The sequence below is a fragment of the Panonychus citri genome, unplaced genomic scaffold, assembly GCF_014898815.1.
Source record: "Panonychus citri isolate SS breed McGregor unplaced genomic scaffold, ASM1489881v1 Contig00120, whole genome shotgun sequence".
Classification (NCBI taxonomy): Eukaryota; Metazoa; Arthropoda; class Arachnida; order Trombidiformes; family Tetranychidae; genus Panonychus; species Panonychus citri.
In genome coordinates, this window is record NW_026515525.1 from 359,376 (window position 1) to 375,883 (window position 16,508).

A 16,508-nucleotide genomic window follows, 5' to 3' on the forward strand; every position below is an offset into this window, starting at 1 on the left:
TTATTTATTCTGATGTTGATATACACTTTATCTTAAATCTAAGTTACATATATGATCTTATTCATTGTCAAAAAGAAGAAGGAAAAAACTTGAAATATTGTTCAAGTTTTCGATTTTCATGAATAATGTAAATCGCTTATCATGTGAATAGATGTAATTTCATATAATCAATTCAATCGGCTAATATATTTGAGCTGAAAGTTAATTCATTTAATAAGAAGTTAATTAATCGAGAAGTTTAAATTTAATTGTAATAACAAAACAACTGGTGGAAGTGAAAAGTTTCTCATGAAAAGAGAGACAATTTTTTCTACTCTTTAAATTCTGTTAACATTTAGCTTGGCTATTTCTCAGAATTTACCATTTTCGAAAGCTCAGAATTTTAGTTTCACATATAAATATTACGACAAGTAATGTTCACTTGTGAATCTCTGTGTATAAATCTAATTAAATCATCTCATCCATCATGAAGATTATAATTAAGAGTGAAATGGAAAACCTTGATTTATTTTCATTTATTCTGGCATCAGAATATTCATTCTGACCCAGAATAATTTAATTCCCTCTCTCATTTCCAACTTATAATCATTTCCTATCCATTTGTTTACCTCTGGCTCATGATTCTCAAGTTTCTCGTAAATACAATGCTAGTGATGATGATGATGATGATGATGATGATTAGAGTGTTGAAATTCATGGTAAAAGTTAAAAGCAAAACCATGGGATTAATGATGTAACTTGAATTCAGTTAAACAATCGGAAAACCGGTCAAAAGTAAAATCAACGTAAATAATAATATGAATAGTAACTGAGAATTGAAACAAACTATTATCATTACGAATGATAAATTCACTTCAAGTTATGCAAAAGAAAAGTTCTAACACTGTTGATAATGATTCTTAATTTTTTTCCTTTCCTTTTCTTACTCATCTTCAGACTCATATTATATCAAGTTTAATAGATTATATTAAGTTTTGTTTCCATGATTGAAGAACTTGATCCATCAGAATAACTTATTAGTATTTTGATTTAATGTTGATTGTTTTATTTTCCGTTGAATGTAATTACTTTCAACAATCATCAAATGGGTTTCAAGTTACATCAAGAGTCAGCATTTAATTTACTTGTCATTGGAATTAGTTAGTAAGTTATTAAATTGATTAAAATGAAAATTATGTAAACATTGGTTTTCTTTCAAAGGGAATGTCAACATTTCAGATCGATAAAGATGCTGATTATGAATATAATCTGAATAATAATAGGGAATTCAGATTTTGGGTTAGTTTAATGGTGACTTTTATTGTGTCAATATGATGAAATGAATTACCCTTGACTTTTATTGCCATTCAATTGTTAAATCAATAGTAATTGTCCTGATTTAAACTAAATTAAATGATCCGAGAGGAAACAAATGATATGCAAGTTTACCTACAATTGAGGTTGAAAATTTTTCCTCTCCGTCAATTTATTCAGGGTAAATTACAAATCTACGAAATTGTAGTTAAAATAATGAATTTAAAGTTTAACCCACTAATCATCTTGATATTTACGACAAAGTAGAAGATGAAATCATCAACAATCAACATGAATATCTGAGAATCATTGAACAATTTTCACATTCACCCAGAATGAAACCACTATTATCTGTTTTTATGCTTGGTTTATTCTCGGTCTGATTAAATGACGTATCGATATTGGTAAATGATCGAGAAAAAATTGAATCACAGAACGGAACGATTAATATGATGCTAATGAGAATCTATGATAAAAATATCTCTTGAAGAGAGAGTGTATCGAGAACAAAATTATTTTAGCTCAATTTCATCTTCATGTAAACTCAATTATTTAGAAACAGCGATCCTATCACATAAAGAAATAGAGAGATGTAATTTTGTGAAGAAATAACAAAGTTACCAGAAGAAAGAGTAATTAGTTGTATTGTTTTGATTTCTAAGCCTCTTAATCTTTACTCTAATTCAAACTTAAGAATAATCTTAGCTATTTATTTCTGTGAAACTTGAAACTTGATGAAAAGTTGAATTCGTTTCCATAGTAAATAAGTAATAATTTTCAATTGAAATTGATAATTGAATGTGAGAATTAACAATTTGTTTCCAGTTAAATTTGCATGTAAATTTAAATGCAAATTTTACCAACTTATCCAATCATTTCCAGGGATTAAGAGTGAAACTCAAATTTGAATTTCATCATTGAGATTAGCGACTCAGAGTTTTCAGAATGATTGAGCAAAAAAAAACTCTTCAAATTTTAATGACCTAATAATTATATCTAATGATCGTTATCACAGTTTATGTAGTAAATTGATACAAGAATCGGGTATGGGTGTTAATGTGAATGTCAATGGAGTAAACAACATGAGTATTAGGTGATGGATATTAGGTCATCACAAGTTGACATTATACTTTGCTTGTCTTTCTCTGTATCATAAGTGATTGTCAACAAGAACCAGAAACAAAAAACACCAAAAAAAAAACAATAAGAAAGTCAACTGTCATTGTCTTAACAAGAAAATCAAATCAATCTTAACTCGATTAGTGAGCAAGAAAAATAAACTTGTACAGTTTATGATGATAATAAATAAAAGCAGCAACAACAATCAATGAAAAAAAAAGCACCAATAAAACTGATAATTTCATTTGATAATCAGTTAACTTGTTAATCTTTACAGCGATCAATATAATGAAACTTTTTTGTTTCATTGCTTTTTTTAAGCACTTGAAGTTATCATGTTTTCATTCAATTATCGGTCTTCACAATTGTAAGACAGAATAATTGTAAAAAAAAGCAAAGGGGTTGAACTTTGTGGGGAAAATTTGAGATGAGGAGGTTAGATGATCAATTTGAGATCGATGGATGTGATTGAGATAAAACTCGGAAAAGTCTGTAGGCTTGAAGACAAGAGTTCAGAAGATTTTCGGTCCCACAAAATACCGAATACACGATTCTTTTAGGATCACTGAGTTTCTCTATTGTACTTACGCTTGTGTTTTCACTTTCACTGATAATTCTAAAGAATTCAGATTTGGACAATTAAACATAAAATGTCTAATTAAAGAAGGTTGAATTTTAGGAACTTGAGAGATGGATGGATTGTAACACTTAGAAGTGCAGAATCACCTTAATTAAAATTGAGAGATTAAAGATGAGCAAGTTAACTATTTTAATGTTAAACATTGACTGAAGATTATAGAGGAAAATTATTCTTTTAGAATAAAAAAAAAAGGGGTGACAATTAAGGGGATATCAATTAATGATGAAAAGGGGTTACAATTAAAACAAGGGGAAAACAAATTAATCAAATTAACCAAGTTAATCATATTAGTGATGAGGTGAAACTATTGTTACAAAGTAACTCTTTTAGTCTCTATGTCTCGACATTATGAACAATATGGTTAACATGTAGAGAAGATAAAAAAGATAAAAATTAACCAAGATAAGTCTTTAGACTTAACAATGGTAAAGGCTAAAAATAAAAGAAAGAAAAAAGAAAGAGGGAGAGAAAGAGAAAATCAGGTCTCTTACTTTTGTTTAATTTTGGTCAACTTAAAAGATGTAGAGATTTGGGTAGATACAATTAAGAAAATTAGTTAATTGTAATTAACTGAATTAACATTAACTATATCTTTAGATATAGATTTGAATTTAGATTAATTTCCATTGGACAATTAGTTAGGAATATAAATTAATCAACTCAATCAGTTAATCAGGGATACTAATTAATTAGATTGGTTAAGAGTAACAATCAAGAAATTTACAACTATAGTTGTGGGAGTGGGAAAACTAATGTTAACAATGGAAAATTAAGAAACAAAATTTAAATTGTTGAATTTATAAAATGAAAATAAAGAAAAGCACAACAATTAACTAATTGTTGAGATGAAGAAAAAGGAAATTAGAAAATTTAAATTGATTCCAAATCATGATAGTGATGGAAAAGGAAGCCTGAGGATTTCAAGATTTTCTACCCTTCAGTCCCCAGCACTTTGATGAAGATACTTCTTCAGGGTTTCCTTTGGAATCCTATTGTGATTTGGTGGTGATGTGGATGAAGATGATGATTGAACTTCGGGAGGAGATGGAGTGTTCGGCCTAACATGGTGTGGATGGAGCGGGTTTTTCCTTGGATCTTGAGAACCAAATGATAAGGGAGGGTCTGAGAGATTATCCAATATGTATTTTACTGAAGAATCCAGGGCTTGATTAGGTGAGGTTGATGATGAGGAAGATCCTGAGGGAACATTTTCAAAAAGCTTTTTCATTTCCGCTTGAGAGACTAATGGATGAACAGTTTCATCGAGTCCAAGCTGATAAGCAACGGGGTTATTGTTTTTTCTTTGGGATGAGTTCGGAGGATGAACGATATTGAACAGGGTAAATGGTGAAGGTTTTTCATATGATGATGATGTTGGAGGTCTCACAATTCTTGTTGAAACCATTGATGGAGGTGATGAGGATGATGATGATGATGGAATTGGTGATGGTGCGGGGGAAACGCATTGGAATGATGAGTATTCCGGGTTCTCTCGGTGATGTTGATGATATGACCAGTCGAGTGGCCACTTTGCTTTTTTCGAATCTATCAATTCAGTGAGTTTCTTGTGTAAATACGAAACTTTATCATTTCGCACGTAGAATTGAATAGATTGATTGTGGATTCCACGACCAGTGGACTTGACTTTTTCCTCGATATCTTGCCAGAATGCCATATACATCCTCATAGCGGTAAGAGCTTCGACGGCGGGTGAGTGGGGTCTGTCTCTAATTGTGTATCCACTGAAGATGATGAAAGCAAGAAGAGATAATGAGGCGGGTGTAGTCCGATAGGAGAAATAAACAGTGACATCTCGCATCTTAGGTCGAAGAATGTCGATCATCAGGGAAAGTTGTAGACATTTAGTAGAGAAACAAGTCCAGCACCAACAATTTGTTTAGCACAGGCCAAAAGCAAAGAACTTGATCTCTAACTGACGCGAGGTGTTTGGCGAATTTTAAATCGTCTTTTGTTAACCCATGAAAGTGGGTATCCATGAAGTGAATGTCCTTATAGTGGACTAGGGTTTCATAAACGACATCACAGTTACCGTCAATGATAACAATCCAAACGGGATGATGTACGATTTTTCGAACTCCTTCGGCATTGAATCGAATTATTCGAACATATGAAGCATTGATCGAATAAACATTGGAAGGATCAGGATGTTCACTGATTTGTTCGGCCAGAAATTCTTTTTGATTCGAAGAGAGATCTTCGACTTGTTGGTCCACCAGCGCGTTGAAAATAGCAGCGGCTTTATTTTTTCGATTGACTCGATATTCGAGTCTGAGCGGGTTAGAGGTGGAGGAAGATTTTGTCAGGGTTACCAATTCTCTTAGGGATGGAAACCATTCGGAAATTTTATTTTTAACAACATTTTGCTCTTCCAGGGTCAATCTAGAAAGAGGGTTAATGGCAGTGTAGGGGGTGTTTGGTTGACCAGCATCAGGGGATAACCTGAGAGGTGAGCAAGGAAGATCATGTTTGGGTCTTCCCTCACTGAACTTTAACCATTCTTCCGAATCTTTGAGAAGATAGTGGGGAACGGGATTTGACTTGGATGACCAAGTAGTTCGAGGTCGAAATGGAGCTGGAGCGTAAGAGAGAACGGGAGGAAAGCCTATTGTTCGAACAAATTCTTCATTTTCTGATAGGGGAAGAGTAGGGTCTTTTCTTTTGTTGAAAGTTTCCCAAAAACCTAATCTAAGATTCGCATGAGAACGAATGCTAGTGTCCGATAAAAGAGGGTCAGTTGGATTTTCTTCTTTGTTAACCAAAAGACAGGCATATAATTCGAATTTTTGTTCGAAGTTGAACTCGTGGGTTGAGTAGGAGATTTGCGGAGTGGGTGCGAGTTTGATGTGAGGAGGGATGAAGCTAACTAAACGCTTTGGATTGATGGAGGAAAGTTCCTTTACAGAGGAGCCTTGACGAAAGATTGAAATTGATTCGAGATCCACTTCTTCCCTAAACAATCCTAATCGACATTTTGATTCGTGAGCCGAAAGCAAATTAGGACTTAATTGTTTAGCGCAGAGAGTGTACCTACAATTAAATTTACAGTTTCGATAGTTAACGTAAGTTGATGAATAAGTAATCGAGCTGTAAGTGGGGTAGTCATCGATGGAGGAAAAGTTTCTTAAACATGATGGAAAGAGGCAAATGAATTTATTGGGTCTCGAAGGTGGAGTGAGTTTTAAAATTGCGATCAAATTTTGCACGAAAATAACGCAATTGGTACAATACCAATGCTTACAAAAGTCGCATTCGATGGGGATAAGAGAGATTTGCTCACAGAAGAAGCAACGAATTTCATTAATAAATGAATCTAACTTTTCATGGGTGACTGAAGATTTTGATATACCTTTAGGTATTTTCGGAAGAGGAACTGAATAGATAATTTCATCTTGATAAAGGTTTAGAAAAAGTTTTTCTCTAATCATCTTTTCGAATTTCTGTCTGATATTTTTGAAATTCTGATTTTTCATTAAGACTAATTGTCTAACTTGATTGTATTTTTCGATCGAAACATGATCGGGAAGTTCTGAAGGAAGAGGCGCAGGGATTTCGTTTGGAAAGAATTTAGGAAATTCACCGGGCTTAGGGTATTTATTCGGTTCGGAAGAAGTAGATGGTAAAAAGTTAGAGAGGTTCGACTTAACAATGATCTTACCTTGAGTTTCTTCTTCCATTTGATTCCGGAGAGAAATTTTCCTTAATTGGTTTGGATGAGAGGAAGCAATTGAATCTAAAGATTCAATAGAAACTGAACGTTTAAGAGTTTGTTGGGTAACCAGAGGAGATTGAAATTTCACAGTTTTCAGTTCAACAGTTTTTCTTGGTGGTGAGTTGAGGTCGATGAGGGGATGATCGGGTTCGGTTGAAGAGGCAATTGGACCAGGGATGTACCAACAATCAGGGTCACTTTCATAACCACAGTTTGGAATAACAGATTTCAAGAGATGAGAATTAGCACGTTTGTTGGAGAAAGAAACGGGAACACTAGAAGGTGTGGGTGGTGAGTTCGGGTTTTTGTCCATTTTCACTTTTTGGTTAATTAGCTTTTTGACGCTAAATTGTTGATAATGGCGATGAGAGGGATGATTAATCTTGAGATGATTAATTTGATGAAGGCACTTAAAGGCACTTTGAGTCAACAGTTCGGAAGCACTTTTCACTTCACTGAAGATGGCGGAGGAAATTTTAACACTGAAGTGTTGGGGTGATGAAGGTGAAGAACAATTTAGTTGAACTTTATAATTTTCACAATTCTCAGAATTCTGGTGAATTACTAATAATTGAAACAAAATTAAATCTAAAGATTTTACTAAATTGAACAAAGAAAAATTTTCAAGGTGGAGATGAGAAATTAGGTTAATAAAAATCAACTTGACTCTAAATGACCAAAGAGTTAAATGAAGAGGAAACAAAGACAAAGGCGGGTAAAGGTAATTAGCGAAACTAACGCCTTCAACAGAGGAAAGGGGAAACTTAAAAAGAATAGAATTTTTCTTTTCAACAGATGTTAATCTAATTTCGAATTTAGAACAATCTAAATCACTAGAATGATCGAAATTAATTTTTCTGGAAAATTTTAAATTCTTATCACTGTAGTGATCAACTTGAGAACAACAATTAAAGTTAATTAGAAAAATATTCTCATTATCATTTTCTAATAATAAAAAATTAAACAATACAAAAACTTTTTGGTTTCTTAATTGTTGTCTGGTTAACATTTTTTCTTGATTGTTAACAATTAACTTTGGCTGTTCGATTATCTGTTGATCAGATGTTCGATATTTTCTTTTTTGTTTTTGAGGAATATTGTTAATTAATTCATCACTGTAGTGATCAGTAATTAACTGATTGTTACAATTAGAATTTTTAATTGGAGAGGAAGGAAGATTTGACTGAGGAAGATTATGAATAAAATCATTTAGATTTTCATCATTATTTGGGTTAATTGGGTCATTTGAATTTTCATTAGGAATTGAATCGGAATTAAGATCTTCATTTTCAACATAATCATTATCACTGAGTGATTGAAATTGGTTGTCAGTAATTAACTCAATTTCGGGGGAATTGAAGTCTTCATTTTCTAAGTAAGAATCGGGGTTGAAAAAATTTTCTCTGAGGTTTAACATCTTTGTGGTTAACTTTCCTGTATATTTCTTTGTATTAGAAACATTGGAGATGAAGAGATTAAAGCTTAGAGTGTCTAATAACATAAGTGCACCTTTCTTAAGACCACAAACTAAATAAGGGCCATGATAGCGATTTCGAAGTTTTTTAGAAATTGTTGAATCTGGAGATTCATTTTTAACTAGAAGATAATCTCCAATATCGTAGGGAGATTGAGGATGAAGGGATTTGGTTCTGTTAATCTGGTAAAGTTGTTGGGAATTAAGTCGCGCGTAAGCAATTTTACGGGCTTCGGTTACGGTCACAGGGGAATTGTGGTTAATGGACAAGTAATTGTCAAGGGGTTTATTAGGCTCGCGACCAAAAACAAGGAAGTAAGGACTGAAGCGAGTAATCTTGTGGACGGATGAGTTGATTGCATACAGAGATGCTTGGAGAGCGGAGACCAAATTTTTTGTACCTTTGGCACAAACATAAGCACGAAGTCTTTCTGCAATTGTGCGATTGCATCTTTCGACAATGCCTTGGGATTGAGGGTGGTAAGGGGTACTGGTGTCATGAACAATACCATGTTTTTCTATGAACTTTTTAAATTCATCCGAAGTGAAATTTGTTCCTAAGTCGGTTTGGATGTGGGTTGGGAAACCGAAGAGATGAAAGAAATTGGAGAGAAAGTTGATTACAGTTGTAGCTGTTTGGTTGAGGGTCATTTTCGCGTACACAAATCGCGATAAAACATCGACGATGACGAGGATGTATTTTTTAGAATTTCCAATTGTTATCGGGCCTTGAACGTCAAGTTCAAATCGGGTTAGAATTTCTTGAGGAATGGGTTTGATGGAGGGATCAACATAAATGATGTTGGAAGGTTTTGCTAAGTTGCAAACTAAACAGTTTTCACACAACTTTTTCACTTCATCATAGAGGAATTTGCACCAAAATCGTCGAGCGATATTTAAGTAGGTTTTTTCTGTGGCGAAATGGCCACCGAGGGTTGATTCATGCTCAAGTTGGAATATCTCTTTTAAGATTTCAGGATCAATCACGAGTCGAGTTCCAAAGGGGGTTCGTGAGTCCTTTCGGTAGAGAAGATTGTCTTTTAAAACATATCGTTTAGCAGCAATCGAATTTGAATTGGAAAGTTGAGAGATGAGGGACTGAACATCAGGGTTGTTTTTCTGAGCGGTTCTTACTTTTTCCTTCCATAAGGAAAATTCTTGAGGAGATGATTTGGAATGAGGTTGAAGATGTGCTATTTCTGAGGTGACTGAATATAAAAGTAGAGGAGGATCTTTGATTTGCTCGTAATCGAGAATAGGAGCTTCAAAGGAGGTTAATCAAATTCATTCCAATATCATAGTAGTGATGGAATGATGGGTCTTCAACATATTCGTTAAGAAAATTTTGTCTAAAACTCTTCTTCGGGATCGATAGTTTTCTATGGTCCCATTCGGACTGATAACGGGAGAAACAGTCGGAGGATGAGTTAATCCTTTTTATAAATGACTTTAAAATTATAAGATGAGAGCATAATTGACCATCTTTGGAGTCTAGAATTTTAAAATTAATTTTGGGAGCTGACACAGGGTATGGTGGTCAGTCTCGATTAGGAAATTTTCACCATCGAGATAGTGAGTACTTGTACACACCGACAAGAATTGCTAGAAGTTCTTTTCTGAAACACTGTAATGAAGTTGATGCTTCAGTAATTTTGGGAGAAAAGGAAATTGGGAGCCAATGGCTTACGGTTTCAATTGGGTTTTCAGTTGAAATCTTCAGATTTGTCGTCTTCCTGTAATAGGATTCCACCAACAGCAACATCAGATGCATCGACGGAGATTTTACGACGAAGTTTAGGGTTGAAATGTACCAAGAGCGTGGTATTGATGAGAGATGATTTGAGAGAATCGAGGGCTTGTTTGTCAGCGGGGAGAATTTTGAATTTTCGTTCTTTTGAAATTAAACGATAAAGTGGAGCGGCGATGGAGGAATAGTTTTTTATGTACCTGGAGAAATAATTATAACATCCTAGGAGGGATTGAAGTTCACGGACAGTTTTAGGGTATCGGAGGTTAACTAGGGCTTGAACCTTTTTAGGGTCGGGACGGATTCCTTCACCTGAGACTAAATGTCCTAACAATAAGATTTCGGTTTCACCGAAGTGACACTTTTCTGGCTTAACTTTTAGATTGTATTTTCTCAATCTTTCTAACACCAATATCGTATTAGCGATGAGATCGGAAAAAGTTACACCAACAACAGGGATATCGTCAAAGTATCCAATACAATTGACATATTGTAACCCTTCAAGAACTTTGTTCATGAATCGCTGGAATATGAATGGAGCACCGGCGAGTCCCATGGGGAGTCGTTTGTACTGGTACTTACCATCCGGGGTTACAAACGCTGTTTTCTCTCTTTCGGAAGGAGGAAGTTCTATTTGGTGGTAACCTTGTGCCAGGTCGAAAAGGTTGAAGAATTGTCCACCTCGAACGACTTCGAGACAGTCGTCGATTCTGGGCATGGGATGTCTCGGAATTTTAGTGAGACGATTCAAGAGACGATAATCAGTTACCATCCTATGAGAGCCATCTGATCGAGGAACCAATAATGATGGTGCACCTCAAGCGCATCCGAGGGTTCGATCAGGTCATGTTGGATCATGTCATTAATGATCTCACGAAAACTCCACGGCGATGAATGTTACAGTTGTAGGGTTTTGGTACGGGATAATTTGATTTTCTAAATCAATTTTCACTGGACAAACAGATGATGAGACAAATCCAAGATCGTTTTGTGTTTGGAAAAAACATCTTGATAGTTTTCGAAAAGTTCGAGAAGTTCATTTTGTTGAGATGAACTTAGATTTGGGTTGATTCTTGACTTAATCTTGTCAAGGAAGGATTGAGTTTTTGATTCGGTAATTTCGTTTTCACTAACGAGCATACACCGAGCGATTATTGATTGTTGAGGAAAATTTTTGAATTTGTTTTCTTCAGATGGGATTTGAATTGTTGTTAGATTTGGATGATGAGTGGATGTAGTTGAGGAATTGTTAATTGTATGAGTTGAATGAGATGAATGAGTTGAGGAGAGTCCAGATATAATCGGCAGCATTACCAGTAACTTTAATAGAAGTTTCAATGATGAAGTCAGTTTCATCAGGGTACAGAATCGGATAAAAGTCAGGTTATTTAATTCAGGAGAATTGGGGTTTCTTTGACAGAGATATCATACTCATTTCCGTCAGAAAGAATTTTCATGTAAAAAACATGAAGGAAGGCATTCCCTAACAAAAATACGGGTTCAAATTTTTCACAAATTTGGAATTTGATGATGCGGGATTCGTCCATACCATTATGCTTAAATATTGCATACGAAAACCAAAAAATCTACATAGACTCCTGATGCAATACCTTTTAGGGTTCTGTTCACCTTTATAACGTGAGCTTGAAGGAGGAAGCTAGACCGGCATCGATAACACAAGCTGACGCTCGGTGTCTATCAACACTTTACCTTCTTGAACACGAGTTTTATCAGGCAAGCAGAGGTTAAGTTGACTTGAGGCATATGAGAAATTGCAGTGTTTCCAATTTGGGAAATTTGCTTTATATCTTTAGATATTGCAAATCCTACATTTCCTCTGAGTCCGCTTTGCATAGGTTCGGGAGGAGAGGGTGGTCGGTTATCTAACTGTATTGGGTTAGTGAGCATTTGGGGAACTGAGACAATAGCATTAACTGGTTGTGGAGGGAATTGAATTTGAGGAACTGGCTGATCTTGATTAACCAAAGTGGTTAAGTTAGTTGGGGCTGCTGTTGAGTTGAATGGTTGTCGAACGTAATTTTGATTTTTTCCCTGATAAGGAGGTTTAATTCCTGCAGCTTCTTGAGCTTTTCGATAAGCTAACTTAGAACAAACATCAATTGTATGATCATCACCTTTGCAATAATTGCAAAATTTAGCATCTTTAGATGCGGATGAAGATGCATTTGGGTTTCTCTTATAGTTAGAGTTAGATTGGGAATAATTAGGGTTGTTAGTTTTAAGCATTCGAGCAACTGAAGATTTATCATTGGAATGATTTGGGTTAGGGTTTTTCGAGGGAACTGTTTTTTGGACTTTTTGTCTATTTTGATTATTTTTATAATCAAAATGAATTCTCGTAAGATGATTGTAAATTCTGGTTCGATCATCATTAATACCAAGGGTATAAATATCATCTCGGATATTTCGAGGGATATGTTGGAGTACGAGGTTAAGAAAGAGGGAATCATTTGTTGGACCAAACGCTTTGGTCACCAATCTTCTCATATCGGAGAAGAATTTTTCCGGGTGGAATTCCGGGTTGTAACGGCAGTTTCGGAGCTCAAAATCTGCACTGTATTGACTTTCGGGAGTCTTCAATTTTTCAAAAAGGGCATCGACGTATTCCTGGTAATCGGTAATATCATCTAAACCAGCGGCACTTGTTTTTATTTCGTGGGCCATCGACTTTTGGAGAAGTCGGAGTCTTGTTTCGTCATCCACATTCTCTTTGGATAAACGATCCTTGGTCTTTACCAGCCAAGAATATTGGTCCTCACCAGAGCGGAATTCTGGTACATGAGGGTCAGTCTTCAATTGTTTCATCAATTCGAAGAAAGTTGATGGAGTAAGATTGTCATTGGAATTGACAGAGGGAGTGATGGATGAAGGTAATTGCTCACTAATATGAGCACCAAAAGAATTTAAAATGTTCTTTATTTTGTTGAGAACACCAAGAGGAAGAGGAAGAGCATAAAGCTCAGAGTGGGTTAGATTAAAGATGGTCTCTTCATCACGACCGATATTCTTTAAGAATATTTGTATTTCCGCTTCGGAAATATTTTGGGTTCGAAATTCCAAAATCCAATTTGGAATAGGTTGATTTTTGATCTCGTCAAGATCGAGGTTTTGAATATCTTGAATGGTTACATTTTCACCAATAAGAAGAAGATGAGTTGAGATGACATCATTAAGCTTTTTCATAGCCAATGATCTGATTGGAATTGGAATATTCCATTTGTTGAAGAGTTCGAGAATCTCATTGTAAGAGAGATCTCTGAGAGATTTAGGTTTTTGGATGACTGTAGAAACACGAGTCGGGGGTCTAGGATTGACTGGGGTAAAAGTATCTTGAGGTGATGGAGGTGGAGGAATGATAGTATCATCCTCAGAAAGTTCTGAATTTTCAGTTAGATTGAGGGATCGGCGGGTAGCCTTTGCAGCTTTCGCGGCGCGAGCAGCAGCAATACGAGTAATCGCAGCAACACGAGAACGTTTAGGTGGCATATTGATGGAAAGGGAAAAGATAATTCAATAGAATTGGAGACGGAAATAAAGAAAACACAAAACACAAACACGGGGAAAAACACAATGATCCTGCCTGGGTCGCCAATTTGTGGGGGAAAATTTGAGATGAGGAGGTTAGATGATCAATTTGAGATCGATGGATGTGATTGAGATAAAAAAAAGTCTGTATCTTGAAGAGACAGAGTTCAGAAGATTTTCGGTCCCAAAATACCGAATACACGATTCTTTTAGGATCACTGAGTTTCTCTATTGTACTTACGCTTGTTTTCACTTTCACTGATAATTCTAAAGAATTCAGATTTGGACAATTAAACATAAAATGTCTAATTAAAGAAGGTTGAATTTTAGGAACTTGAGAGATGGATGGATTGTAACACTTAGAAGTGCAGAATCACCTTAATTAAGAATTGAGAGATTAAAGATGAGCAAGTTAACTATTTTAATGTTAAACATTGACTGAAGATTATAGAGGGAAAATTATTCTTTTTAGAATAAAAGAAAAAAAAAGGGGGTGACAATTAAGGGGATATCAATTAATGATGAAAAGGGGTTACAATTAAAACAAGGGGAAAACAAATTAATCAAATTAACCAAGTTAATCATATTAGTGATGAGGTGAAACTATTGTTACAAAGTAACTCTTTTAGTCTCTATGTCTCGACATTATGAACAATATGGTTAACATGTAGAGAAGATAAAAAAGATAAAAATTAACCAAGATAAGTCTTTAGACTTAACAATGGTAAAGGCTAAAAATAAAAGAAAGAAAAAAGAAAGAGGGAGAGAAAGAGAAAATCGGGTCTCTTACTTTTGTTACCAATTTTTGGTCAACTTAAAAGATGTAGAGATTTGGGTAGATACAATTAAGAAAATTAGTTAATTGTAATTAACTGAATTAACATTAACTATATCTTTAGATATAGATTTGAATTTAGATTAATTTCCATTGGACAATTAGTTAGGAATATTATAAATTCTTAATCAACTCAATCAGTTAATCAGGGATACTAATTAATTAGATTGGTTAAGAGTAACAATCAAGAAATTTACAACTATAGTTGTGGGAGTGGGAAAACTAATGTTAACAATGGAAAATTAAGAAACAAAATTTAAATTGTTGAATTTATAAAAATGAAAATAAAAAGAAAAGCACAACAATTAACTAATTGTTGAGATGAAGAAAAAGGAAATTAGAAAATTTAAATTGATTCCAAATCATGATAGTGATGGAAAAGGAAGCCTGAGGATTTCAAGATTTTCTACCCTTCAACTTTCAACTGTTCAATCTCGGGTTATCAGTTCTGGCTTGTTCCTTTGCCTTTGAAACGTGGGTTGAAAAATTTTGAAATCGATTCGAAACAGAATCATGATCAATATCACTCAACTCTGATTGGAGTTGAAACTTTATCTCTAAGATTGAGAGTTTAATATAAGATGGAAAATATGACTTGTGAGTTATTTTTCTTATTCTCTTTTTGTATGTGTGTTGGTATGTTTACTGTGGAAGAACAAAATTCTGAAGACTAAATTATTTGAGGATAGAAAAAGTTGCCTGTATTTTTAAGGGAGTAAAAGTTTAGTGAGATGAGTGATGAGGATTTTGAGTCAAACAGACTCATGAATTATTATCTATTAGATGAACAGAATAATAAAAAGATGGTAGACCCATGTAGCATGTAATATATATTGGAATTGAGTTAAGCATTTTGGACAATGGAGAGAAAGTTCAATCTTATGCTGGGATTTCATGTGAAAAATATTCAATATATTTGGAAATTTTTCTCATGTTTAGAAAAAAGAAGATAAAACTGGATGATAACACGATGATAAGAGATTAAGATAAAGGGAAAGGGAAGGGAAGAGGAAAATAACTGATAGAATAGCTTGATGATAAGGGTTAAAAGAGTAAAGGAAACCCATCATGGTCTATCATGGAAGGTTGAGTGAAGTTATTCCAATAAAATTAAATGCGATAACTTCATTGATCCAGAGAAAATTCATTTTGAGATGGAAAAACGTAAGTCGGATTTAAAGTTAAAACTTTATTCAGATTAAAATAATCCAAGAACCAAAGTCCTTTACTCATGACAAGTTCAGGGTAAATATTGATGAAAAAGCTTAAATGAAAAATTCCCTCCGAGTTTAGTTTGAATAACTTGTCGGAAATCGAATTTCAACTTGACAAATTCTGAGACAAAACTGAATCAAGGTAAGTTTTTTTCTTCTTTTTTTTCAGTTTTCTAGCTTCCGATTTAGTTACATTTCTTTTCCACGTGAATATTCAACTTTCACACTATGGTGACACGATAATTGGAATAATATCTTTTTTCTATTAGTTTTTTTACTCTATGAGTTTGAGAGGGAAAGGAGGACGAGAAAAAAAAGAATACAATTGAAACAAACATCATTAGGTGGATTTATCGTAATGAAGGAATGAGAGGAAGGAAGATAAATACGATGAGAGAGAAATAGAGTGAGAGAAAGAGTGAAAGGAAGATTAAAGAAAAGGTGAGGGTGTGAACAAAGGGTGAAAGTGCCTCTGGGAGGTGATATGTTCGGGAGTGAAAAATATTCATTCCCTTAGGGAGGATAAGAGACAAAGTATTGAATTACTTTTCTACTCTCAAACTCCACCTTCTACTTTATATCCTGAATAATCATTGATCTCATATCTCATTCCCTTAGAATTTGAATAAACAAATGTCGACTTTTTTTTTATTATTTCTTTTTTTTTGTCAATTCTTTTTCTCTGTTTTTTTTAAATGCAATTGATATTTAAATTGAGAATTAATCAGTTAATTCATTGATTCATTTACCTTCGAGCTTTGAAACAATAGTTGACAAAAGTAACTTTCATTTATTATCCGTCCCAGTTTATTTTCCAGCTGAAACCTTATCCCATTCATGGGAAATCATATGAAAAGATTCACAGAATTGAAATTCATTTTCAATTCAACTTTTTCTCATTAATATTTGG